Source organism: Lithobates pipiens, unplaced genomic scaffold (genome assembly GCF_037356315.1).
Source record: "Lithobates pipiens isolate NorthernLeopardFrog02 unplaced genomic scaffold, aLitPip1_a1.2 Scaffold_23, whole genome shotgun sequence".
Classification (NCBI taxonomy): domain Eukaryota; kingdom Metazoa; phylum Chordata; class Amphibia; order Anura; family Ranidae; genus Lithobates; species Lithobates pipiens.
In genome coordinates, this window is record NW_027507785.1 from 19,367,468 (window position 1) to 19,393,729 (window position 26,262).

General features: G+C 44.4%; 1 protein-coding gene across 2 annotated transcripts in view; it reads left to right on the top strand.

The window, feature by feature from the left end:
* Positions 1 to 660: 660 nt before the first annotated feature.
* Positions 661 to 26,262, top strand: part of LOC143927234 (transient receptor potential cation channel subfamily M member 2-like) — a 219,172-nt gene continuing 193,570 nt past the window's right edge. The window contains exon 1 of one of the 2 annotated variants that reach the window (XM_077451231.1): positions 661 to 781. The gene's annotated coding sequence lies outside the window, so the exon portion shown is untranslated. Of the gene's footprint in view, positions 782 to 15,795; positions 15,923 to 26,262 lie in introns of those variants that run through there. The other variant, XM_077451230.1, reaches the window with a different exon arrangement.

Genomic DNA, 26,262 nt, shown 5'->3' on the forward strand with positions numbered 1-26,262 from the left:
GCAGTTTTTGAAATACTCCAATCAGCCCGTCTGGCACCAAAAACCATGCCATGTTCAAAGTCACTTACATCCCCTTTCTTCCCCATTCTGATGCTCGATTTGAACTTCAGCAAGTCGTCTTCACCACATCTAAATGCCTAAATGCATTGAGTTGCTGCCATGAGATTGGCTGATTAGCGGTTTGTGTTATCAAGTTCGCATTGTGCGCTATACAAGTATTTCATTCATTCATTCATTCATCAAGCAATTGAACGGGTGTACCTAATAAAGAGGCAGGTGAGCGTATATTGGTATTGCTTGGACCTAGAAGCATGTACACTATACTGTCCCTACCCTAATCCTTAGCTCCAGTTAGTGAAGGGGTAATAGACTAGTACTTGGGTAACAACAGCTCCCGGACTGGACCTTGACAGCTCAGGTTACAGTCACTAAAAGGTTAATGGGGCTGGATAGCGCTGGATAATAGGAGTTCTAAAACTGTTCTGGCTGCACTCATTAAATGATTACTAGTACCAGGTAATAATAGCTCCTATACTAGAGTCCATTTATGGCTCCAGTCAGGAAAGGGTCAATATCTCTGGATGATTATGGCAGCTGCTATGATGGGATAATACAGTAATGGGTTTCAGACTGTCTACTCAGCAGAGCCCTCCGCAGAGTCCGCACCTCCATGTCATATGTTCAATATATGATTACTAGTGCAGAGCTGTGCGAGGACTGTCCGTCCGCGTTCATTCACCCGAAGTGCTGATGCCAGTGTGTGGGGTCCTCCTGTCTACAGGTATGTGCAAAAGAGGAGCTGGGTTGCCACTGATTCTAGAATTAGCATTTCCTGTGTGCCACCCCCTACATTCTGCCACCTTTTATTTCCCCAACCAAGCAATTACTCCTCCTCTAACCCTCTACCCTCCAGTAATCCTCCTATCTCCCCACTATTCTACCTTCCTTTCCACCTGCCTTCCAATCCCCCCACTCTCCAATCCCCCCACTCTCCGGTAATTCTATGCTCTTATCCCCCACCCTCCATCATTGTATTCCCCAGTGCCCTCCACTTATTAATCCTTGTGCCCTTCTACAGCACACCCTCCAATAATTCTACCCTCCTGGCCACCCATCCTCCACTTCTACTCTCCATTCCCCTTCAATTCTTCTACTCTTCAATCCCTCCACCTACCAAATCCTTCTACTCTCCAAACCCCCCTCACTCTCCAGTAATTATATCCTGTTATCCTCCACCCTCCATCCTTTTATTCCCCAGTGCCCTCCACCTTTTAATCCTTGGGCTCTCTTACAGCACACCCTCCAATAATTATACCCTCCTTGCCGCCCACCCTCCACTCCTACTCTCCATTCCCCTCCAATTCTTCTACTTTTCAATCCCTCCACCTACCAAATCCTTCTACTCTTCAATCCCTCCACCTACCAAATCCTTCTACTCTTCAATCCCTCCACCTACCAAATCCTTCTACTCTTCAATCCCTCCACCTACCAAATCCTTCTACTCTTCAATCCATCCACCTACCAAATCCTTCTACTCTTCAATCCCTCCACCTACCAAATCCTTCTACTCTTCAATTCCTCCACCTACCAAATCCTTCTACTCTTCAATCCCTCCACCTACCAAATCCTTCTACTCTTCAATCCGTCCACCTACCAAATCCTTCTACTCTTCAATCCCTCCACCTACCAAATCCTTCTACTCTTCAATCCCTCCACCTACCAAATCCTTCTACTCTTCAATCCCTCCACCTACCAAATCCTTCTACTCTTCAATCCCTCCACCTACCAAATCCTTCTACTCTTCAATCCGTCCACCTACCAAATCCTTCTACTCTTCAATCCCTCCACCTACCAAATCCTTCTACTCTTCAATCCCTCCACCTACCAAATCCTTCTACTCTTCAATCCCTCCACCTACCAAATCCTTCTACTCTTCAATCCCTCCACCTACCAAATCCTTCTACTCTTCAATCCCTCCACCTACCAAATCCTTCTACTCTTCAATCCCTCCACCTACCAATCCTTCTACTCTCCAATCCCCCCACTCTCAAGTAATTATACCCTTGTATCCCCCACCCTCTCTCCTTTTATTCTCCAGTGCCCTCCACCTTTTAATCCTTATACCCTCCTACAGCACACCTGCCAATCATTTTACCCTCCTGGCCGCCCACCCTCTACTCCTGCTCTCCATTCCCCTCCAATTCTTCTACTCTTCAATCCATCCACCTACCAATTTAGTATAGGGTCCAAAAAGTGCTTGATTGCTGAAGAGTTGGAAAGAACACATGTGCTCTATATCAGATTATCAGCCAGATCAAGGAATACAAGTCAAAAGATTTGGTACCAGTCCTTCCAGAAGGATAAAAGTAGAATGTTAGACTGTTAAAGTACATCTAAAGCCAAATAAGATTGTTTTGGACCGAACCAGAACTGCTCGGTACTTTTGTTTCTGTCCCCCTGGCCATGGGCGTCCGCAGGTAGGGGCAAGGGGGGTCAAGTGCCCCCCCCTGGAATCAGGGATCTGATCTTAAATTCAGCACAGTCGCTATCGGGGTGGGGGCAGCCCAGTGGGGTGACACCATCAAGGTGCTGTGAAGCCCCCCCCATCAGTGTAGTGTGACTTCGGGCTTTTTTCCCTGCTCAATTCAGCAGAAAACTCAGCTGCACTGTGACAGGAGAAAGACGAGCTGCGGCTATAAGAGGTTTCTCCCGATCTCCTCCCCTTTCTCCTGTCAGGGAGAAGAGACTGCGGCTCTCACCAGGTTCCCCACCCAGCTTCCTGCCCACTTCTCTATTGGCCATAACTGAGGGCCAATCAAAGGAGACTAGGAGAGGAGAGCATCATGGGACATGTAGTCCCAAAGATTGACGGCCCCATTTTCCACAGGGAGGAGGCTACAGCTCCATCAAGAGAGATTCAGAGACTGCAGCCTGGAAAAAAGCTGAAGGAGAGAGTGCTACAGGACAAAGAATGAGGAGTATGCTGGACAGAGGCCAGAGAGAGAGCCACACTGCCCAGCACCACCAGCGAGAGAAAGTCTGAGCCACTACCAAGGTACAGACATACAGTACTGACCAGAGTCGCCCACAGTGAGCGATCATCCAGCCGGAGGGATCACTGCTGTAGTTTTGCTGGGTCTAGTAAGAGGGCCTGTTTGCCATTATCCATTACTTACCCTAGGGCAGTGATGGCAAACCTTGGTACTCCAGATGTTTTGGAACTACATTTCCCATGATGCTCAACTACACAGCAGAGGGCATGAGCATCATGGGAAATGTAGTTCCAAAACATCAGGGGTGCCAAGGTTCGCCATCACTGCCCTAGGGACTGTACTACGTCTTCAGTCTCTGACCATGATAATGTGATAATGACATTGTTGAAAAAGGGTGGTACATGGGTGACCCTAAAATGATGCCCCCCCCCCCTGAAAAAAGTTCTGCGGACCCCCATGCCCCTGGCCAAATTAACCTTCAATGTAAATGTGTGCACACTCTAAGTAAAACACAGACACAGTTCAGTATATAGGTACTTCTGTATTTTATTTCCTGAACTCCGGCTGATATACCGTGAGCCGGATATCTTATTAACAAATCAAAAATCAGATAAAAAGAGCGTGTACAAACCACAAATTATACATATTCATTATTGTGAGGAAGTATAAGCTTTAGCTAGGGTTATGTCTTTATAAGGGAATAGCAGACTATCATAGCTAAATAGGGTGTCTTGTATTCAGCCCCTTCTTCCTCTTGGGTGTAGTCTCATAGTTCTGAAAACAAGTGCAATCTTCTTTTTAACTTTGTTCTTTTAACTCTTGCAGTTTAGTTCCACATGAATGGAAAAGCTGGCAGACATCTAAGGCCGCGTACACACGCGCGGACTGTTCGCCCAACTTTGTCCGTCCAACAGTTTCGGCAAACAGTCCGCTCAAAATTCGCATGGACGGACATGGCCACACACGACGAACGAACAGTTTGCTGAAACCGTGCGCGATGACGTGAACGGCACGTACGACGGGACGAAAAATACGACGTCCTATACACTGCATTATAACTTTCGGCGTGTAAATCCTTTCTGAGCATGCGCGGAACTTAGTTTGACGAACAAGCCTACACACGGGCGGACTGTTCGCTGAAACAAGGTTTCAGCGGACAGTTTTTCGGAAATTCCGTAAAACCTTGTTCGTCAAACTGCCCGCTGAAACTGTCCGCTGAAAGCCCACACACGAGCGGACTGTCCGCCCAAACACTGTTCAGCGGACAAAGTTGGGCGAACAGTCCGCGCGTGTGTACGCAGCCTAACTGGTTATGATTAAAGTGGAAGTAAACCCATAGATTTAAACAGTTAAAAAAAAAGGCATGCCGGGAATGCTAACTGCACATTGGCTGTGCTCTCAGCCAAACTATCAAACCATCCAATGGCTGGTGTCATAACGAATCACATGTGCAGCACCATAGCAGTTGAAGATTAAACAGAGGCAAATATGGCAGCTTCCTTGGCTGAAAACGATAGGGGAGTTTACTTCCACTTTAAGGCTGATAGCTGATAGTAAAAGATAAGCACTTATATCTATATGATTACAAGAAATAGGCATTTCACTTATAACACTCATGATCACATCCATTACAAGATGACCCCTACCTCGCACTGTAGCAGCACCTGTGTAACAAGGGATCCTGAGCCTCCACTAAGTGGTAGTTTTACCATATAGTGTTCAACAATGGGGGTCTTGCAGACACAAGGGAGACTCCCCCATAGGACATTCCTTGTCTCCAGGAAAGATGACACTTACTTGCTCTTGAAGGACGTAGGGTCAAACTTGAAGGTATTTTTCAATGCTTTACTTGAACTCTATCAGCAGGACAGGAGGACAATGCAGGTAAATTAACAAAAACCTCACAAGGGGCTCCTACAACTCTTTGACTGGTAGTCATTGGGTAGATCTTATCATCCAGAAGCACCACACAGAACATCTCCTGGCGCACACCAGCCCCACAAAACAATAAATTTGGGTGTAAGTATGTTTTTAGTTATGACTCTAGCAAAATATCATCTTAGTATAAGGCATGTCTTTTTTATTTTTTATTTATTTACTTCAGTGAACACTTTAGAGAGACCTAAATCAACTCTATCGTTCATTGTTGTCTCTTCACCTTTCAACATCATTGTAGCATTTAATCCTTAAATGTAATTTTATTTTTTATTTTTTCCCACACCTATTCCGTAATTTAATTAAGGGCTACAATCACGCCCATTTACAAATAACATAGATTTACAAAAAGTTTATACACCTTGTTATCTTGGGTCCGACCCCAATTGCCTCCAGGGAATTTTGCATGAATCCCCAGTCTACTCTGTCAAACGCTTTCTGAGCGTCTATTGACAGTAGTAGTCCTGGGGATCCACTCTATTTCAACTTATGTATTGCCAAGAGGGTTCTGATGCCATTGTCCCTACTCTCCCTCCCAGGAACAAATCCCACTTGGTCTGTGTGCACCAGAACATTCATTACCATCTTCAATCGATTAGCTAAAATCTTAGCAAACAGTTTTACGTCGGCGTTCAATAGAGAAATGGGCCAGTAACTAGAGGACAGGGTTGGGTCCTTTCCTTCCTTAAGAACAACGGCAATCTCAGCCGTATTCCCCAATCTACGCTTATCCCATTCATATAGGAAACCAATTTAGAAACCAAGATGTCTCTGAATTTTTTATAATAGGCAATCGTATACCCGTCCGGTCCAGGGCTTTTCCCAGCCGCTGTCTCTTTTAACATTTGAACTATTTCTGCATCTGTTATGGGGTCCTCCAGGAGGCCAGCTTTATCTAGAGGGATCTTTTCTAGGCCGCATTTGTTCAAAAAGTCTCTAGTATTATCTTGTCTCTTTTTAACGATGTCCGGGGGGTCTTTTGGGGTTATTGAGTATAGGTTCTCATAATATTCATGAAAGGCCTAAGCAATCTCTGGGGTTGAAAATACCTTTCCCCTTTTCCCCAATTGGATACTTTCAATAAAATTGACTTTATTTTTCTTTTTTAACATTTTGGCAAGATGTTTGCTCGACTTATCCCCCCATTGGCATCTTTTTTTTTTAAACCAATAGTAAAAGGCACTATTTTCTTGTGCAATAAGTTCTTTTAATTGCTCGTGCTTTAAAATAATTTCCTGTTCTGGCCTTTCCTCCCCTGAATTTTCCTATGTTCAAAGGCGTGTATTTCCTTATGAAGGCCATCTCTTTTCTGTCTATTTGCCCTTTTTTTTCGGATTCAATTGCAATCATAACTCCCCTAATGTAGGCCTTATGGGCCTCCCATACCGTAGCTTCTGAAATGGAGCTTGAGCTGTTTGTTGCGAGGTACCATTCTAGTTCTTTTTTTAACCTCTCGACAACCTCTGTGTCTTGCAACAGAACTTTGTTCAGTCTCCACCTATTAGCCCCTTTGCGTTCCCCCTCCACCTTTAGTTTTATTGACACTGGGGCATGGTCTAAGAAAACCCCAGTTTCTATGTTTGAACTCTCCACCACGTTCAACATCCTGTGTTCTACCGGGATTAAGTCAATCCTCGAGTACGTCCCGTACACAGGGGCGTGGAATGAGTAGTCCTGTATTTTTACATGTTGTATTCTCCAAACATCCATCAATTGATGCTAGTGCAACTTCTTTTTAAGTAGTTTCCCCTGCTCCTTCTCAGTTCTCTGTGCACGAGACGTACTGTCTACACCCGGGTCCATGCTAAAGTTGAAATCACCGGCCATCATGGCCCAGCCCCTTTTGAACTCCATTAATTTTTCTACCGCCCTCAAAAAAAAACGTTATTGGGTTTCTATTTGGTCCATAGATATTTGCTATTTAATAACTTATTGAATTTATACTTCTCCTTAGAAACAAGTAACACCCTTCCGGGCCCGCCCTAGTTTCCTCGGGGACAAATCTTACATATCTGGAGAATCCTTTGGCGACTCCCCTAGCACCTTTGATTGGGGAGTCCCCATAGAACCACAGCGGATAGTCGCTGGACCATATCTTTAAGCTAGAATCCTGCGCAATATGGGTTTCCTGGAATATCTTCTTAAACAGAGGTCTGATACCCTCTAGACCTGTGCTTCAGCTCAGAAGCCTTAAAGAGGAAGTAAACCCTGATTGGTTTACTTCCTCTTTGATTCCCTGCAAAGGTAAAGCATAATGGACTACTATGATTCGCATAGTAGTCCATTATGTGTCACTTACCTGACACAGGAGCCAGCGAAGTCACCGATGTCCCCTGTAGTTCCAAGCGTCCATCTTCTTGGTGGGTCTCGCTTCTCCGGCGCTGTGATTCGCCGGAGCAGCGATGACGTCACTCCCACGCATGCGCACGGGAGCTGACACGCGCGGCATATCGCAGCGATCTGCGGCTTACCCAGTGCCCCTGAGCGCCGCTGTCTACGGCGCATGCGCCGTAGACAGCGGTTGCTGTCTTCAGGTAAATATCTCCTAAACCGTATAGGTTTAAGAGATATTTCTTGAACCTACAGGTAAGCCTTAATCTAGGCTTACCTGTAGGTCAAAGTGGTTTGTAAGGGTTTACAACCACTTTAAACTAGGCACACGTCCTTTTTACACAGATCCCTGAGTGCAATGTTCTTCAGGAAAAGTGACAAAAATGAATGTAAACAAAACATAGCAAGGCTTCTAGGGATTATATTTCTTCATAAGTAGTGGATAGAGTATGAAATGGGTAGAACTCCATTCAGGTTATTCATTGTAGTCTGTGTCCCCGCTGGGGAAATTCATCCTATTTGTTGTCACCAAGACAGAAAGTAATGGACAATCCAAAATATTACTGTTATCATTGCAACAGGAGGTGAGGGGAGATCATCCAATGAGGACACCTGTTTCAGTGATGACCGTCTAAGATGGTATTTCCTCACTATAGGAAGGTTTCCGATCACTTTCTGTAGTGTCTATCGGAAGGAGGGAAAGGGAAACCTCCTCAATGTCACATGAAAAGCAACTACCTCTACCTCTTCCCTACTCTTTCCAAAATTACACTTCAATAATGAAATGCCTGGGCTTTTGTCAGATCAGATCTGATGTTTCAAGTCAGTTATGGACTGAATTCAAGGAGGACTTCTGTGAGCAAATTTACTCAATACCATTCTCAAGGTACATGCTGAGGACCCAAAGGGTTATTGGTAGACAATATTAAAATTGGATGGTGAAAGGATAGATTACTTTTTTTTTAGAATGTCCACTCCACAGTGACAGGGGCATAGATTATTTTTTCTGGGGGTAAAGTCATCATACCAGATGAAAAATATATAAAGCAACAGTGAAAATATGAATGTTACTTACAGCACAATATCAGTAGAAAGGATACCTCCAACTTCTATACAACCCTTCCAGATTACAAAGTCGCTCACATGCTAAATAGCAAAGGTCTTACAGTAGAAATTACTCTCTAATGCCCCGTACACACAATCTGACTTTCCGACAACAAAAACTTGCCTTCTATATACACGGTTACACAAATGTTGGCCAACAATTACGAACGTAGTGACGTACAAGACGTAGGGCGAGCCGATATGATATCTCCATTATGAATGCTAGTTTTACAAGACCGAGCGCTTCCGGCTCGTACTTGATTCCGAGCATGGGTGGACTTTTCTGCGACGGACTTGTGTAAACACGATCGGAAAGTCCGTCAACAAAAATTTGTTGGCAGAAAATTTGAGAACCTGCTAGCCAACGTTTGTTGGCGGAAAGTCTGACAACAAATGTTCGATGGAGCATACACGCGGTCGGACTTTCCGCCAACAAGCTCACATCCAACATTTGTTTTCGGAAAATCCGATAGTATGTACGCGGCATATCACTCTAATAAAAACTGTCTGTGATATACTTTGTCTCAAAAGGAAAGGCAGCCAGCTTTTAAATTATATATTTTTTTAAGCTTTATGGAACAAAATAAAACATAGAACCTAAGGTTGTTATGAATAATGGCACCAGCTGACATCTTGAGAACTTGTCTCAAACACTTTTTATTCCCCTTACTGTCTCTTAGCATAACCCTCCCATAAGCTCATTTGCACTTGAAGCCTCAATTCCAGTCCAACGCTACTAGAGCTTATTCTCATTGGCAGTAATGGAAACTTATGGACATCCACAGACCTTTAAGGGGTTCCACCATCACTTCTGATGAGTTGCTACTTCTCTACCTTGCACGGAATGCTCTAGGAAGCTACCTGCCAGTGTTGTGGCTGTAACCTAACTGCTGCACTACAGATGCTCTGGAAGTGAGATTTGGGCCCCCTTATCCCTCCCTTGTCTTCACTCTAGCACAGTGGAGCTCTTATTCACCCAGCATGGAATGCAGTATAGACAATGGGCTGGTCCGCCAGCTGACTGGTGCATTTATATTTCATGGGGAGAAATAAAAAAAAAAACACTCAAAGATTAATGTGGCAGAGGCACCATTGGTCATGTGGTGTAACAATCATGGAAAGTTCTAAGTTATCAAAAGTATGAAAAACACATTTATTGGTAACACCATAGACACAGCAACCAGGAGGCAACGAACCTCTGTAAAGCACCACATAAACTGATGAAGTAGCAAATCAGCCATGAAACACGTTGTTGGTGTTACCAATAAATGTCTGTTTCATACTTCTGATTACTTCGACCCTTCCATAATCATCACACCACATGATCAAGAACCAAGTGAATCAAAATACAGGTTTTGAGGTCATTTGAGATCAGAAAAGGAGTTCTTGTGGAATTGAAGGAAGGATTTAAGGAATCAGTAGGATAGAACCAGGTGTTCTGGGGTAAGGATGACTAGAAGGGGGTGTTCTGATTAATTTAAAGGGGGTTTCTGGGATCTGCTGGGATTGGAGAAGGAGTTTTGTCATCAGGTGGTAATGAAGAAGGTGCTTTGGGAATGAGGGATTCTGGAATCTGGTGGGAACAGAGAAATGTTTCTGGGATCTCGTGGCATAAAAAGGCGTCCTAGAATTGGGTGGTATCACTTGAGCGGTTTTAAGATCTGGTGGAATTAAGAGACATTTTGGATGTATTTAAATCAAAGAGAAAGTTCAGGGATCTGGTGGGATAGGGTAGGGATTCTGGGATCAAATTTGGATAATTAGAATGGTTCTAGGGTCCAGTGGGATCAAAGAAAGAGTTGTAGGATTAGGTTGTATGAATGAAAAAGTTCTGACATCTGGTAGAATTGAAAGAGAGGTTCTTGTGTATACTGGGAGAAAAAGAAAGGGTTCTGGGATCAGGTGGGGGGAGGGGGGTTTCTGGTGGGATCCAAAGATGGGTTCTAGGATTAGGTGGTATCAAAGGATAGGTTCTGAGATCTGGTGGGATCAAAAGAGGTTTCTGGTGAAATCAAAGAAGGGTTAAGGGATATAGGGGGGGGGGGGGGGGTGTTTTAAAGAGTTCAAAAGGGGTTCTGCTATTTGTTGGGATTGGAGAAAGAGTTTTCTTATCAGATGGTATTGGTTGATGGGTTTGAGGCTCTGGTGGGTTTAGTGGAAGTGTTTGGAGATCTAGTGAGCACTAGTGGGATTAAAAAAGGGTTAATTGAAAGACCTAAGAACAGGAGCTTTTAGTGCATCCGAGAAGGGATGTAAAGATTAAGTCGGACTGAGCTAGGATTCTCCTGTGCTTTCCTAGAACGTTGAAATGGCATTGATTTTATATGTTGGAAATTGATGGCGTCTGTCAGATATGCTTTCATAATGTAAAGGAAAGATCACATTACATGTTCAGACCAGACATATAGGCTTCATAATGGAAGGGCTCTCTGTGTTAATAATAACTGAACGAAACATGATTAACCCATTCCCAGAATACCTCTATCACCAACCTACAGACAATGACTGGGCTGGATGCATTTTTAACCCCATCAGGACCAGAAAGCATACACAGTTAGGCCGCGTACACACGATCGAATTGTCTGGCAAACTTAGTCTGGCAAACAATCCGGCGGATAGTCCGGCGGACTTTTTACTGAACGGACTTGGCCACACACGGACACACAGAAAGTCTGGCGTTTGCTAGCGCGATGACGCACAGCACGTGCAACGGGACTAAAAAAAGGAAGTTCAATAGCCAGTAGCCAATAGCTTCCTTCTCGTACTTGCTTCTGAGCATGCGTCATTCTTAGTCCGCCGGACTAGCACACTGACGAACGTATTGTCCGCTGAAACCCAAGTCCGGCGGAAAGATTGGACTGCAAAAATACTTTCTAAGTCCGCCGGACTTTACGCTGAGAAAGTCCGCTGAAGCCCACACACGATCGGATTGTCCGGTGAAATGCGTTTCGGCGGACTAAGTACGCTGGACAATTCGATCGTGTGTACGCGGCATTACATTGTGTGTTGTTTCACATTTTAATCCTCATATCTGTCGGTGAATTGGGGAGTACCAGGTATCACTTTTAGAGTTTCCCCAGATTCCAAGTCTTTCATAGGGTAACATGTTTTTGAACATTGCCTAGATTAATATATAACAATGTTCATTGTGCAGAAATCATAACGTAGGCGTTACCCCACACTTTCCAAATCTGGCTCCTCTATGGCAATGCAATATTTCATAACTCAGAGCAACCAATCAAATTCCACCTTTGACATATGATTGCTCCAAACCTAAATGTGATTGAGCCCCAAAAAGCCCCATAAAGGTGCACGTAATTCTGAGCCCTTGTACACACGATCAGAGATTCCGAAGGAATGTGTCCGATCGGAGTGTTTTGTCGGATATTCCGACTGTGTGTGGTCTCCATCGGACTGTTTCCGTCTGAATATCCGGACCAAATTTTCCAACTTGCCGGAAATATTTTCCGACAGAATGCTCCGATCGAACATACTCCGATCATGTGTAGAGAATTCCGATCGGACAAAGTGCCATGCATGCTCAGATCAAATTCCTACATCAAAGCTATTGGCTACTAGCCTGAACGTAGTCCTGTCGTAACGAAATAACGTCATCACGTTCTGAACGATCGGATTTTCCGACAACTTCGTCCAACCGTGTGTATACAACAGTTTCGGACAAAATCCGTCGGACTTTTGTTGTCGGAATCTCCAACCGTGTGTACAAGGGCTAAGACAATGAGCTGCTGCATTAGATCATTCCCTTCGATGATGTTGCAGCGCCCTTGGCTACTGGTTTCCAGTTCCAGCAAACGGGACCCTATGATACTGCACTCCTCTTTCTTTCCTCCTATCCCACATTCTACTAGAAAGATTAACCCTACTTTGAACAAATATATTTAAGCATTCCAAAGCAAGTGAGGAATTGTATGGGTTAGGTCGGGGGTAGCAATGCATACAGCATAAGAAATGTGCCCAGGGTTATTATTAGGGTAGGGGTAATAAAGGGGATAGGAGGTTAAAATGACATCTCCCAGCTGCATTGTTCTGTTTGTAAACAGAGGATCCAGGGATTCCATTCAGCTATACCAGACCCTTGTCCTAGATGAAGGTCTGTATACCTCCCAACATTTTGAGATGGGAATGAGGGACACCTACTAACAAATGTATATAGCATAGGACACATCCCTTGCCATACCCCCTTAAAGGAGAATTAACCAAACGAAAGGTTAATTAAATCCAGAAGGGCTTTTGTTTACCATTACTATTCCTTTATATTGGCTTTTAAAATGTACAAATGCAGCAATTTAGACATTGGATGAAAAGTTTAACACTGGGAAACACTAGAAAGATAAAAAGTGCATTTTATATACAACTATATGGATCAGACCAAAATGAGGGACCATTGAGGGGGACAAGAGGGACATTGCTCCAAATCAGGGACAGTTGGGAGCTATGGGTCTGATATACATAGATGTTAATGGTGGATCATCAGGCAAAGGTCATTGGGTTCCTCCACCCTAATACAAATCAGGCCCTTAAGATCTGGTATACATTTTAAGGGGTACTTCACATAAAAACAGGGCATGAACCACACACATTTCATAAAGGGAAACCCCATGCAAAAAAAATAAAATACAAGTGTGAGCCTGGCTAGACAAAAAAAGGAGGGAAGATGAGTTTGCACCCTCTCCTTCCTGAGCCACACCAGGCAAATACTCTTAACGTGGGGGGTATCTTGCCAGCGAGGATCCCCTGACAAACCACCTTGCCCCAATGTTGCTGAGAACAGCAGACCTGAAAAAGCACGAGTAAGCTTCCCCACAACCCTGACCTGGGGGTTGTCGTCTAAGTCTGTGGGCAGGGGGTTTATCAGAAGCTGGAAGCCCCCTTTAACAATAAGGCGGACCCCTGATACCTGCCTTTGCCTATGTGATGAATAAAGGCAACATAGTATCTCTACTTGTTCACTAAAAAAGAAAACAGTAAAAAAGAAAACAAAAAAAAAACACACAGCCACTTGACCTCTGGAAGATTTACCCCTCTTCATCCCTTCATAACCAGGTGATTTTTTGCAATACGGCACTGTGTTACTTTAACTGACAATTGCGCAGGATAATATAAAGGGGATAGGAGGGGAGTCCGGGAACATTATCCGGGGTAAGGGATAATATAAAGGGGATAGGAGGGGAGTCCGGAGACATTATCAGGGGTAAGGGACAATATAAAGGGGATAAGGGGGGAGTCCGGGGACATTATCAGGGGTAAGGGATTATATAAAGGAGATAGGAGGGGAGTCTGGGGATATTATTGGGGTAAGGGATAATATGAAGGGGATAGGAGGGGAGTCTGGGGACATTATCAGGACAAGGGATAATATAAAGGGGATAGGGGTGGATTCCAGGGGCATCATCGGGGTAAGGAATAATATAAAGGGGATAGGAGGTGAGTCCGGGGACATTTTCAGGGGTAAGGGATAGGATGGGGAGTCCGGGGACATTATCAGGGGTAAGGGGTAATATAAAGGGGATAGGAGGGGAGTCCGGGGACATTATCAGGGGGTAAGGGGTAATATAAAGGGGGTAGGAGGGGAGTCCGGGGATATTATCAGGGGTAAGGGGTAATATAAAGGGGGATAGGAGGGGAGTCCGGGGACATTATCAGGGGTAAGGGGTAATATAAAGGGTGTAGGAGGGGAGTCCAGGGATATTATCAGGGGTAAGGGACAATATAAAGGGGATAGGAGGGGAGTCCGGGGATATTATCAGGGGTAAGTGGTGGTAATATAAAGGGGATAAGAGGGGAGTCCGGGGACATTATCAGGGGTAAGGGATAATATAAAGAGGATAGGAGGGGAGTTTGGGGACATTATCAGGGGTAAGGGGTAATATAAAGGGGATAGGAGGGGAGTCCGGGGATATTATCAGGGGTAAGGGGTAATATAAAGGGGATAGGAGGGGAGTCCGGGGACATTATCAGGGGTAAGGGGTAATATAAAGGGGTTAGGAGGGGAGTCCGGGGACATTATCAGGGGTAAGGGATAATATAAAGGGGATAGGAGGGGAGTTTGGGGACATTATCAGGGGTAAGGGGTAATATAAAGGGGATAGGAGGGGAGTCCGGAGAAATTATCAGGGGTAAGGGGTTATATAAAGGGGATAGGAGGGGAGTCCGGAGAAATTATCAGGGGTAAGGGGTTATATAAAGGGGATAGGAGGGGAGTCCGAGGACATTATCAGGGGTAAGGGATAATATAAAGGGGATAGGAGGGGAGTCCGGGGACATTATCAGGGGTAAGGGGTAATATAAAGGGGATAGGAGGGGAGTCCGGGGACATTATCAGGGGTAAGGGATAATATAAAGGGGATAGGAGGGGAGTCCGGGGACATTATCAGGGGTAAGGGATAATATAAAGGGGATAGGAGGGGAGTTTGGGGACATTATCAGGGGTAAGGGGTAATATAAAGGGGATAGGAGGGGAGTCCGGGGACATTATCAGGGGTAAGGGATAATATAAAGGGGATAGGAGGGGAGTTTGGGGACATTATCAGGGGTAAGGGGTAATATAAAGGGGATAGGAGGGGAGTCCGGAGAAATTATCAGGGGTAAGGGGTTATATAAAGGGGATAGGAGGGGAGTCCGAGGACATTATCAGGGGTAAGGGATAATATAAAGGGGATAGGAGGGGAGTCTGGGGATATTATCAGGGGTAAGGGGTAATATAAAGGGGATAGGAGGGGAGTTTGGGGACATTATCAGGGGTAAGGGGTAATATAAAGGGGATAGGAGGGGAGTCCAGGGACATTATCAGGGGTAAGGGATAATATAAAGGGGATAGGAGGGGAGTTTGGGGACATTATCAGGGGTAAGGGGTAATATAAAGGGGATAGGAGGGGAGTCCGGAGAAATTATCAGGGGTAAGGGATAATATAAAGGGGATAGGAGGGGAGTCTGGGGATATTATCAGGGGTAAGGGATAATATAAAGGGGATAGGAGGGGAGTCTGGGGATATTATCAGGGGTAAGGGGTAATATAAAGGGGATAGGAGGGGAGTCCGGGGACATTATCAGGGGTAAGGGGTAATATAAAGGGGATAGGAGGGGAGTCCGGGGACATTATCAGGGGTAAGGGGTAATATAAAGGGTATAGGAGGGGAGTCCGGGGACATTATCAGGGGTAAGGGGTAACATAAAGGGTATAGGAGGGGAGTCCAGAGAAATTATCAGGGGTAAGGGGTAATATAAAGGGGATAGGAGGGGAGTCCAGGGACATTATCAGGGGTAATATAAAGGCAATAGAAGTGAATGGAGAGTCTGTAGAAGTGTGTGTCCAGCACGGCGGAGTATTTGGGACGGACTCTTTGCCTCGGGTGGTCATTAGTGCTGTCAGTCTCGGGAAGGGTGTGGAGAGATCTGTACAATCACAGTGTTGGGTGTCACTTGTTTGGGGTCTTTTGTTCAGAATGTAATGTGACTCCTTAGTTACAGGTGAAGGTTGGTGACACAAAAGTGTGACAAGTCTGCAGTGTCACCTCTCTCGGGCATTGTGACATCTGACTGTGAGTATCATTTCCTATGACCCCCCACTGATAGCTGTATGAGGGGGACGGGTACTGCCAGCACTATACCTATATATTCCAATATACAGAGTCTGACTACATCACATCACATAGATTGTATTCATGTATAAGAATGTTCTAGTGATATTCTGACAGCCAGCTAATCTCTCCCCTAACGCCAGTCACCTGTATCATGTGTCTAATATAAAAAATTGATATGCAGCTAACATATTCTGTAGTGCTGAACACCAAGGCAGTCTCATCAGTCTCTGCACCAGAGGAGCTTACACTCTACTGCCCCCCCCCCACCCCCCAGTCACACACTATTATTTTTATAGTACATTTATATACCTCTGATATATACTGCAGCGCTGTACAGAGAACACTGAGCCAGTCACATCAGACTCTGTAATAGAGGCTCTGACACTCTAATGTCCCCCCACAATCACTCACTATTATTATTATACATCTATATAGCTCTGACATATACCGTAGTGCAGAGAATATTGAACCTTTTGTACATTTTGACTACTTCATGTTTGCATTTCGTTGAGATTTTGGTCCCTGTGGTGTTGTCTTTTTCCATCTGTAATGCCCCGTACACACGGTCGGACATCCCGATGACAAAATCCACCTGATTTTTTCGGACGGATTTTGGCCCAAACATGTCTTGCGTACACACAGTCGCACAAAGTTGTCGGAAAATCCGATCATTCAGAACGCGGCGACGTACGACGGGACTATAAACGGGCCAGTAGCCAATAGCTTTTGTCTCGTAATTTATTCTGAGCATGCGTGGCACTCCGTCCGTCGGAATTGTCTACACGCGATCGGAATTTAAACGATCGGATTTTGTTGTCGGAAAATTTTAGATCCTGCTATCAAACTTTGTTTGTTTGTTTTTGATTTATAGCACAAAAAAAAAAAAAAAACCAGCGGTGATTAAATACCACCAAAAGAAAGCTCTATTTGTGTGAAAAAAAACGACAAAAATGTCATTTGGGTACAGTGTTACATGACTGAGTAATTGTCATTCAAAGTGTGAGAGCACCAAAAGCTGGAAATTGGTCTGGTTAGGAAGGGGGTTTAAGTGCCCAGTTGTTTTTGAATGACAATTACTCATGTAACACTGGACCTATATGACATTTTTGTCCCTTTTTTCCCACAAATAGAGCTTTCTTTTGGTGGTATTTAATCACCTCTGGGTTTTTTATTTTTTTGCGCTATAAAAGAAAAAATACAGAATATTCTGTAAAAAAAAAAAATGCATTTTTCTTCGTTTCTGTTATACAATTTTATAAATTAGTATTTTTTTTTTCATACATTTTGGCCAAAAATGATACTGCTAAATATCTTTGGTAAAAAATAACCCAAATCGGTGTGTATTACTTAGTCTGTGTGAAAGTTATAGAGTCCACAAGCTATGGTGCCAATCTCTGAAAATTGATCACACCTGAAGTACTGATGGTTTCTTGAGACCCTAACAAGCCAGGAAAGTACAAACACCCCCCCCCCCCCCCCCCCCAAATGACCCCTTTTTGGAAAATAGACTTTGCAAGGTATTTACTAAGAGGCATGGTGAGTTTTTTTGAAGTTGTATTTTTTCCCCCACAATTCTTTACAAATCAAGATTTTTTTTTCTTTCTTTTTTTCACAAAATTGTTATATTAGCAGATTATTTCTCACACACAGCGTATGCATACCACAAATTACACCCCAAAACACATTCTGCTATTACTCCCGAGTACGGCGATACCACATATGTGAGACTTTTACACACCGTGGCCACATACAGAGGCCCAACAAGCAGGGAGCACCTTCAGGCGTTCTAGGAGCATAAATTACACATATCGTTTCTTGACTACCTCTTGCAGTTTTGATGGCCCTGGAGCACCAGGACAATGTAAACTCCCCATAAATGACCCCGTTTTGTAAAGAAAACACCCCAAAGTATAATCTATGAGGCATAACGAGTCTTTTGAACAGATTATTTTTTTTCTACAAGGTTTTGGAAAATGGACATATTTAAATACCTCAACAATGGGATTTTAAAGGCAATGTCAATGAACCAAAAAATATATTATTTTTCCATATTAATATTAATATTAAAGGTTTTGGAAAATGTGGAAAGAAAATGAAAACACTTTTTTTTTTTTTTTTTTTTTTTTACACAACGTTGTCCATTTATACAATATTTCTAACACATAGCATGTACATATCAAAAATGACACCCCAAAATAGATTCTCCTACTCCTCTCGAGTACAGCGATACCACATGTGGGAGACTTTTACACAGCCTGGCTACATAGAGAGGCCCAACATGTTATACGATTGTGTTTTAGAAAAATTGTTTAAAAAAAAAAGGAATAAAAAATTTGAAAGAAAATATAGAGTGCGGAATTGCAAAAGTGCCCTGGTCAGGAAGGGGGGTAAAATCTTCCGGGGCTGAAGTGGCTAAAACATTTTTTTACAAACAATAAAAATAAAAAAATGGAAAGTTTAAAAAAAAATTAAAATTAAAATGTGTCAGATTGTCCACTGCAATATTGCAAGTCCCGCTATAAGTCACTGAATGCTGCCATTACTAGTATAAAAAATAAAATAAAAAAAATCAGTATATATACCATAGTTTATAGACGCCGTAACTTTTGTGCAAATCAATCAATTTGCACTTATTGGGATCCATGGCAGAATCCATTTTGGCCTAAATTTATGAATAAATTAAAAAAATTTCCCATTTTTTTATTGGATATGTTTTATAGCAGAAAGAAAATTAATATTATTATTAATTTATTTAATTTTTTTTACAAAATTGTCAGTCTTTTTTTGTTTATAAAAAAAATAAAAACCCAATGGTGATCAAATATCATCAAAAGAAAGCTCTATTTGTGGTGGGAAAAAAAGGATAGAAATGTAATTTATGTACAGTGTTGCATGATTGCCTAATCGTCAGTTAACCACTTGCCGACCAGCGCACGACAATGTACGTCGACAGAATGGCACGGGCAGGCAAATGGGCGTACATTTACATCCCTTTAAATTTGCCACCCTGCCATCGGGACCCCCGTGAGTCCGGTCGCGGGACCCGCGGACTCGATCACCGCGGGCATACCCGCGATCGTCTCACAGAGCGGCCGAATGAAGAAATGCCGTTGTAAACAGCATTTCTCCATTCTGCCTAGCAACTAGTGACGCTGATCTCTGCTCCATGTGATTGGAGCAGAGATCAGTGTTCACTAAATGAAAGCCCAACCCCCCCACAGTTAGTAACACACCCCTAGGAACACTTAACCCCTACACTGCCACCCACTGGTTAACCCCTTCACTGCCAGTGTCATTTACACAGGAATCACTGCATTTGTATAGCACTGATTACTGTATAAATGACAATGGTCCCAAAAATGTGTCAAAAATGTCTGATGGGTCCCCCACAATGTCGCAGTCACAATAAAAACCGCAGATCGCCGCCATTACTAGTAAAAAAAAATAATAAAAAATTATTAATAAAAATGCTATAAAACTATCCCTATTTTGTAAACGCTATAACTTTTGCGCAAACCAATCAATAATCGCTTATTGCGATTTTTTTACCAAAAATATGTAGAAGAATACGGATCATCCTAAACTGAGGGAAAAAATGTTTTTTTATATATTTTTGGGGGATATTTATTATAACAAAAAGTAAAAAATAATGCGTTTTTTTCAAAATTGTCGCTCTATTTTTGTTTAAAGTGCAAAAAATAAAAACCGCAGAGGTGATCAAATACCACCAAAAGAAAGCTCTATTTGTGGGAAAAAAAGGACGTCAATTTTGTTTGGGAGCCACGTCGCACGACCTCGCAATTGTCAGCTAAAGCGACGCAGTGCCGAATCGCAAAAAGTGGTCTGGTCTTTGACCAGCAAAATGGTCCGGTCTGAAAGTGGTTAAAGAGAAGTGCAGCCGTTTTTTTTTTTTCTTCAAATATTGTAGCTGCTGTCTTTTACAATATGGACACTTACCTGTCCAGGGAACCTGAAGCCGATCTATCCCTCGGCTGCTGCCGACATCCTCGGCGAGGGAATCATACTGCGCATGCGCGACTCGCGCTGCGCTATCCCACTGGTGCCTGATGTTTTCTGGGACCCGTGTGTCTACCAGAATGCAGCGGGGGGTGGGGCGTAGATACCCGTGGATGGCTTGGGTATCTATGCCAGGAAGTGGGAGCAAAATACCCATATTAGACAGGTATTTTCTCCCCCTCCCCCCAAAAAGGTGCCAAATGTGACACCGGAGGGGTGGGAGGAACTGGAAAAGTGGAAGTTCCATGTTTAGGCGGAACTCCGCTTTAAAGTAAAGCAGTGGCAAAAAGCAAAAAAATGGCCTGGTCATGAAGGGGGTTAAATCTTCCAAAGGGCAAATTAAAGCTGTGATTAACTCTGGACAAAAATAAAAGAAGAAATTGTTCCCCTGCGGAATTGATGTCATAATGTGCTAGTATGCAGTGCATACTAGCACGTTATGACAGATTTATCTGTAAAGCGGATGCCTCCATTGCTGACAGGCCTTCTGGGTTCGCACTCTTTGGGCGTTTTAAATGGCTGGGGCCTTGATGAGGCATGTGCACGGGAGCCACGATCGCAGCACAGAGCTCTGAATGGACAACACACTCAAATTACGTCTCCGGCTGCTACAGATGTGAATATCTCGTAAACGCGAATTCACTGTACCTTATAGGGTTGCCACCTGTCCAGGATTCACCCGGACAGTCCGGAGTTTGAATCGTGTGTCTGCGTTTCAGTCCACCCGAAACCCGGACACATTATTCAGACAGATAAAACAAACTGGGGGGGGGGGGGGGCAACTCTTTAAGTGTAGTATTAAAACAGTATACTTTATTGCACAAGATTAAATACACTTACAAGATATAAGTGGGAGTCATGCTCATCATAAGTATGTAGCCCTGGCAGTTCTACTGCGTCCCACAGGCTCCTCGCACAGTCCGGGTAGCTGGGAGAGGTTCTGGTGTGATGTTGTGCTGAATAGCGGTACATTCATGAAAACCAGGAAGTAGTCGGCTACATGCTGTCCAGCTTGGACCGGAAGCGGAAATGATGTCACCAGCAGGGGGGCGGGAGGAAGGGGACAGGACTGTCTCTGTGGAATGAAAGGCTACGCGTTCGGAGCTCACAGCTCCTTCTATTGGCCTGTTGTTCCCTTAGGGTCGTCCCCTTTTCTTCAAGTCAAACCTGAACACCATAGCGGCGCACAGCAATTCTTTTTTTTTTTTTATAGTATAAATGTATAAACTATACATATATTTTGCCATTAAAGTGGGGTACCCCCTAAAAAATAAAAATTAAAAGTCAGCAGCTACAAATACTGTAGCTGCTGACTTTTAATAATCGGACACTTACCTGTCCCAGGGTCCAGCGATGCGGGGGAACGAAGCCCCCCCTCGTTCCCTGCTCCGCTCGCGGCGCCATCATTCGTACTGTGGGCACCCGGCTGTGGCTTCACAGCCGGGCACCCACTGCACATGCGCGAGCGGCGCCGCGCGCGCCGTGATACGCCGCGCAGTCATCTGGGACACGTGACAGGTCCCAGATGACTGTGCGGCGTGAGGGGAAGCGATGTCACCAGCCCGGGCAAGGAAGAAGGCAGACTACTAGGGACCCCCTAGCAACAGGTATTAAGGCTCGATTCACACTAGCGCGTTTTTTGATGCATTTTGCATTTTGCAGAAATGCAAGGAAATTTTTTAACATGGGTTCCTATGGAACATGTTCACATCAATGCATTTTTGTGCCTCTGCGTTTTTGGAAAGGGTCTTTTTTTCATGCAAAATGCAGCGTTTTGCATGTAATAGAAGTCAATGGACCTCCATCAAAAACGCAAGTACCGCTTTTTTACCGCGTTTTTACCTAGTTTTTGCCGCGATTTGCGTTTTGCGTTTTTTTGGGGGGTTTTTTTCACTGTATATATCTGGTAGCTAAGCAACTACAGTGTAAAAAAAAAAAAAAAACGCAAAACGTGGCAAAAACGCAGCAAAATCACAGTAAAAACACATGTCCAAAAATGCGGCAAGCACCGCAAAAAGCACTGCAAAAACGCTCAAAAGCAACACGCATAGATGTGAACCGAGGCTTAGAGGTGAGTAAAAAAATTTTTTTTCCAATAATTTTTTTTTTTAAGAATTTTTTATTTTTTGGTGGCAACACCACTTTGAATAACAATCTAATCATATGAAGTTAATCAAAAGAGTTCCCCTTTTGCTTCTGAAATTGAATAGTTCCCATACACTGTAAGGGGGGACTCTGCAGACTCTGATGTAAGGGAGAACTCTGAGGACTCTAACATAAGGGGTGCTCTAGGAAGCCTGATTTAGGGGGGAATACTGAAAAACTCTGCTGTACAGAAAGGCTTCTGATGTAAGGGGGGAACACTGAGATGATACAGAGATGACTCTGATGTGGGAGGGGGGGGGGCATTGCGGCTTCTGGTGTAAAGGGAAACTCTGAAGTAAGGGGTGCTCTGGGAACCCTGATATACCTTAGTGCACTCACTCAGAGGCAGGAGGGAGATGGATGGTGAGCTCACTCACCCCTTGGCAGTCAACACCTCTCATCCAGATGTATCTGAGGCTGCTGGACTTCAAATTTCTGGCCCCAACTTTCCTTTCCTGAGGCACAGTGCTGGGGATTGGAGTGTGGGCAGACACGGGGGGGGGGGTGCATCTCGAGCCCTCTCTCCTTTCTCACCTGTGTGTGTAGGATGGGGGGGGGGGGTGTTAGTGATGGCTTTGCGCAGTGTTAAAGAGAGTGTAACAGACACTCTCAGCTTACACACCTGCTGGGAAGCCCAGTCTGAATAATGTGTCCCGGTTTCAGGAAGTTTGAAACCAGGGGCGGACTGACCAGTCGGTCACTGGGTCCCGAAGACATTAGGGGCCCGGACTCGGCCACATGAGAGGCCACTTGCAGCGGCTGAATTACATGCCGCGATGCGATAATAATACTGCTAACTGTGCGCTGCTCCCCGCTGGCCCCTCCTTCCCTCCCGTCCGTCCCAGGTGCTTGTATTGTATGCGGACCGGAGTGACGCCTGACATCGCTTTCGTCTGACGGCCTTAAAGGGACAATTATTTTTCATTAGTAAATGTAAAATTACTTTTCTTTTGCCTTTAAGTGTAATGTGAGGATTGAGGTGTTTTTGACCCCCAGATCTCACATTAAAGAGGCCCTGTCATGCTTATTTCTATCACAAGGGATGTTTACATTATTCCTTGTAATAGGAATAAAAGTGATCAAAAATGTTTTTTTAACCACTACCGGACCACCCGCCATCCTTATACTTCAGTACTTTGATGTTGAATACTGTTGTTATGACAGCAGATATCTGCCATAACCCCCCGGTATATTCTAATGCCCCATACGCACGGTCGGACATTTTGATAACAAAATCCATCGGATTTTTTCCGCTGGATTTTGTGCCAAACTTGTCTTGCATACACGCGGTCAGACAAAGTTATCGGAAAGTCCGATTGTTCACACGTATGTCGGGACTATAAACGGGCCAGTAGCCAATAGCTGTGGTCTCTTCATTTATTCTGAGCATGCATGGCACTTTGTCCATCGAAACTGTCTACACACAATCGGAATTTAAACGATCCGATTTTGTTGTCGGAAAAAACTTTAGATCCTGCTTTCAAACTTTGTGTGTCGGAAATTTCCGACAGAAAAAATCCGATGGAGCCCACACACGATCGGATTTTCCGACAACACAATCCGATCGCACATTTTCTGTCAGAAATTCCTGACCATGTGTACAGGGCATTAGATGGCGGGCAGTCCGCTTTCGGATAAAAGTGGTCTCTGCGGCGGATTCGCTATGCGGGAACGCTTTTGGCGGCAGCGGGAAAGGTGTCCACCCCCTCTCCCGCCACGTGCCGGTCATCTCTGCTGCTTACCGGAGCCGCCAGTAGCGGTGGAGATGACCCGATACTTTCCCCTCAGAGGCACGAAGTTGAGTGAGGGAATGATGGCCCCCCCCACTCGACTCCATACCATTGGATGATGGAAGTGACATCAAACTTCACTTCCGCCCAATCGTCTTAAAGGGATTTTTTTTTTTGTGTTAACTATGGAAAATTTTAAGCACTGTATTTTGGTGCCATTCCATGAGCGTGCACAATTTTAACCACTTCAATACCGGGTCTATTCTGGCACTCCCCTCCTACACGTAAAAATCATAATTTGTTTGCTAGAAAATTACTCAGAACCCCCAAACATTATATATATATATATATATATATATATATATTTTTTAGCAGACACCCTAGGGAATAAAATGGCGCTTATTGCAACTTTTTATCTCGCACAGTATTTGCGCAAAAATTTTTCAAACGCATTTTTTTGGGGAAAAAAAAAAGTTTCATGATTTAAAAAATAACAAAACAGTAAAGTTAGCCCAATTTTTTTTATATAATGTGAAAGATGAAGTTACGCTGAGTAAATAGATACCCAACATGTCACACTTTAACCACTTGCTTACTGGGCACTTAAACCCCCCTCAGTCCCAGACCAATTTTCAGCTTTCAGCGCTGATGCACTTTGAGTGACAATTGCGCGGGCATACAACACTGTACCCAAATGAAATTTTTATCATTTTTTTCCCACAAATAGAGCTTTCTTTTGGTGGTATTTAGTTACAGCTCGGAGTTTTATTTTTTGCTAAACAAACAAAAAAAGATGCAAAAAAAAAAAAAAAAAAAATCATGTTTTAATAGTTTGTTATAAAATTTTGCAAACGGGTCATTTTTCTCCTTCATTGAAGTGCGCTGATTAGGCGGCACTGATAGGCTGCATTGGTGGGCACTGATGGGCTGCATTGGTGGGCACTGATGGGCTGCACTGGTGGGCACTGATAGGCATAGTTAAGGCGGCACTAATAGGCACAGATAAGGCGGCACCGATGGGCACAGATAAGGCGGCACTGATGGGCAAAGATGGGCACAGATAAGATGGCACGGATGGGTGGCACGGATAAGTGGCACGGATGGGTGGCACGGATGGGTGGCACGGATGGGTGGCACGGATGGGTGGCACGGATGGGCACTGATAGGTACCACAGATAGATGGGACTGATGGGCACTGATAGGTGGCACTGATAGGTGGCTCTGATAGGTGGCACTGCTGGGCACTGATGGGCGGCACTGCTGGGCACTGATGGGCGGCACTGCTGGGCACTGATGGGCGGCACTGGGGTGCAGCACCTTTGAGGCAGATTGGGTGGCACTGTGGGTGGCACTGTGGGGTGGCACTGTGGGTGGCACTGTGGGTGGCACTGTGGGTGGCACTGTGGGCACTATGGGCACTGACAGGGGGCACTGACGGGGGGCACTTACTTTTTCTTTTATTTTACTTCAGGATGGCACTGCGGGAGGCAGGTGGGCACAGGCAGGTGGCAGGTGGTCCCATGTATTGATGGCCGTGATCGGGACTGATGTCCCGATCACGGCCGCCGGTGATCGGCTTTTTTTTTCTCTCCTCGCGCTGTCAGCGCGAGGAGGAATAATAGCCGATTACCGGCTCCGTTCTATCACATGATCAGCTGTCATTGGCTGACAGCTGATCACGTGATAAGGGGTCGGGATCGACCCCTTACACGGATCGGTGATCAGGCGAGTCTCACGGACTCGCCGATCACAGAGCGCGCCGCGCGCGCCCCTCAGGGGGCGCGCAGGCCGCTCGTAACCAGGACGACGTCAATAGACGTAGTCCTGAAAATGTAGGTCCGCGCTGATGCCGTCATTTGGCAATAGCGCGGATCTGAAGTGGTTAAAATTGCGCACACTTATGGAATGACACCAAACTTCAGTACTTAAAAATCTCCATAGGCGACGCTTTAATTTTTTTTACAGGTTACATATTGAGAGTTACAGAGAAGGTCTAGAATTGTTGCTTGCACTCTAACGCACGTAGCGATACCTCACATGTGTAGTTTGAATGGCATTTACATATGTGGGCGGGACTAACGTGTGCGTTCACTTCTGAGCATGAGCTACTGGGGACAGGTGCGTTTTAAAAAACGAATTTTTTTATTTTATTTTTTATTTTACTTGATTTTTTTAATTTTTACTTTATTTTTACAACTTTTTTTTTATCACTTTTATTCCTATTACAAGGAATGTAAACATCCCTTGTAATAGGAATCATTCATGACTGGTCCTCTTTATGGAGAGATGTTGGGTCAATAAGACCTCACATCTCTCCTCCAGGCTGGAAAGCATGAGATCGTGAAAAAAAATGCACCTATCCCAAGCTGCGATCGTGGCTTTGTTTACTTCCGGGAACCCGGGCGT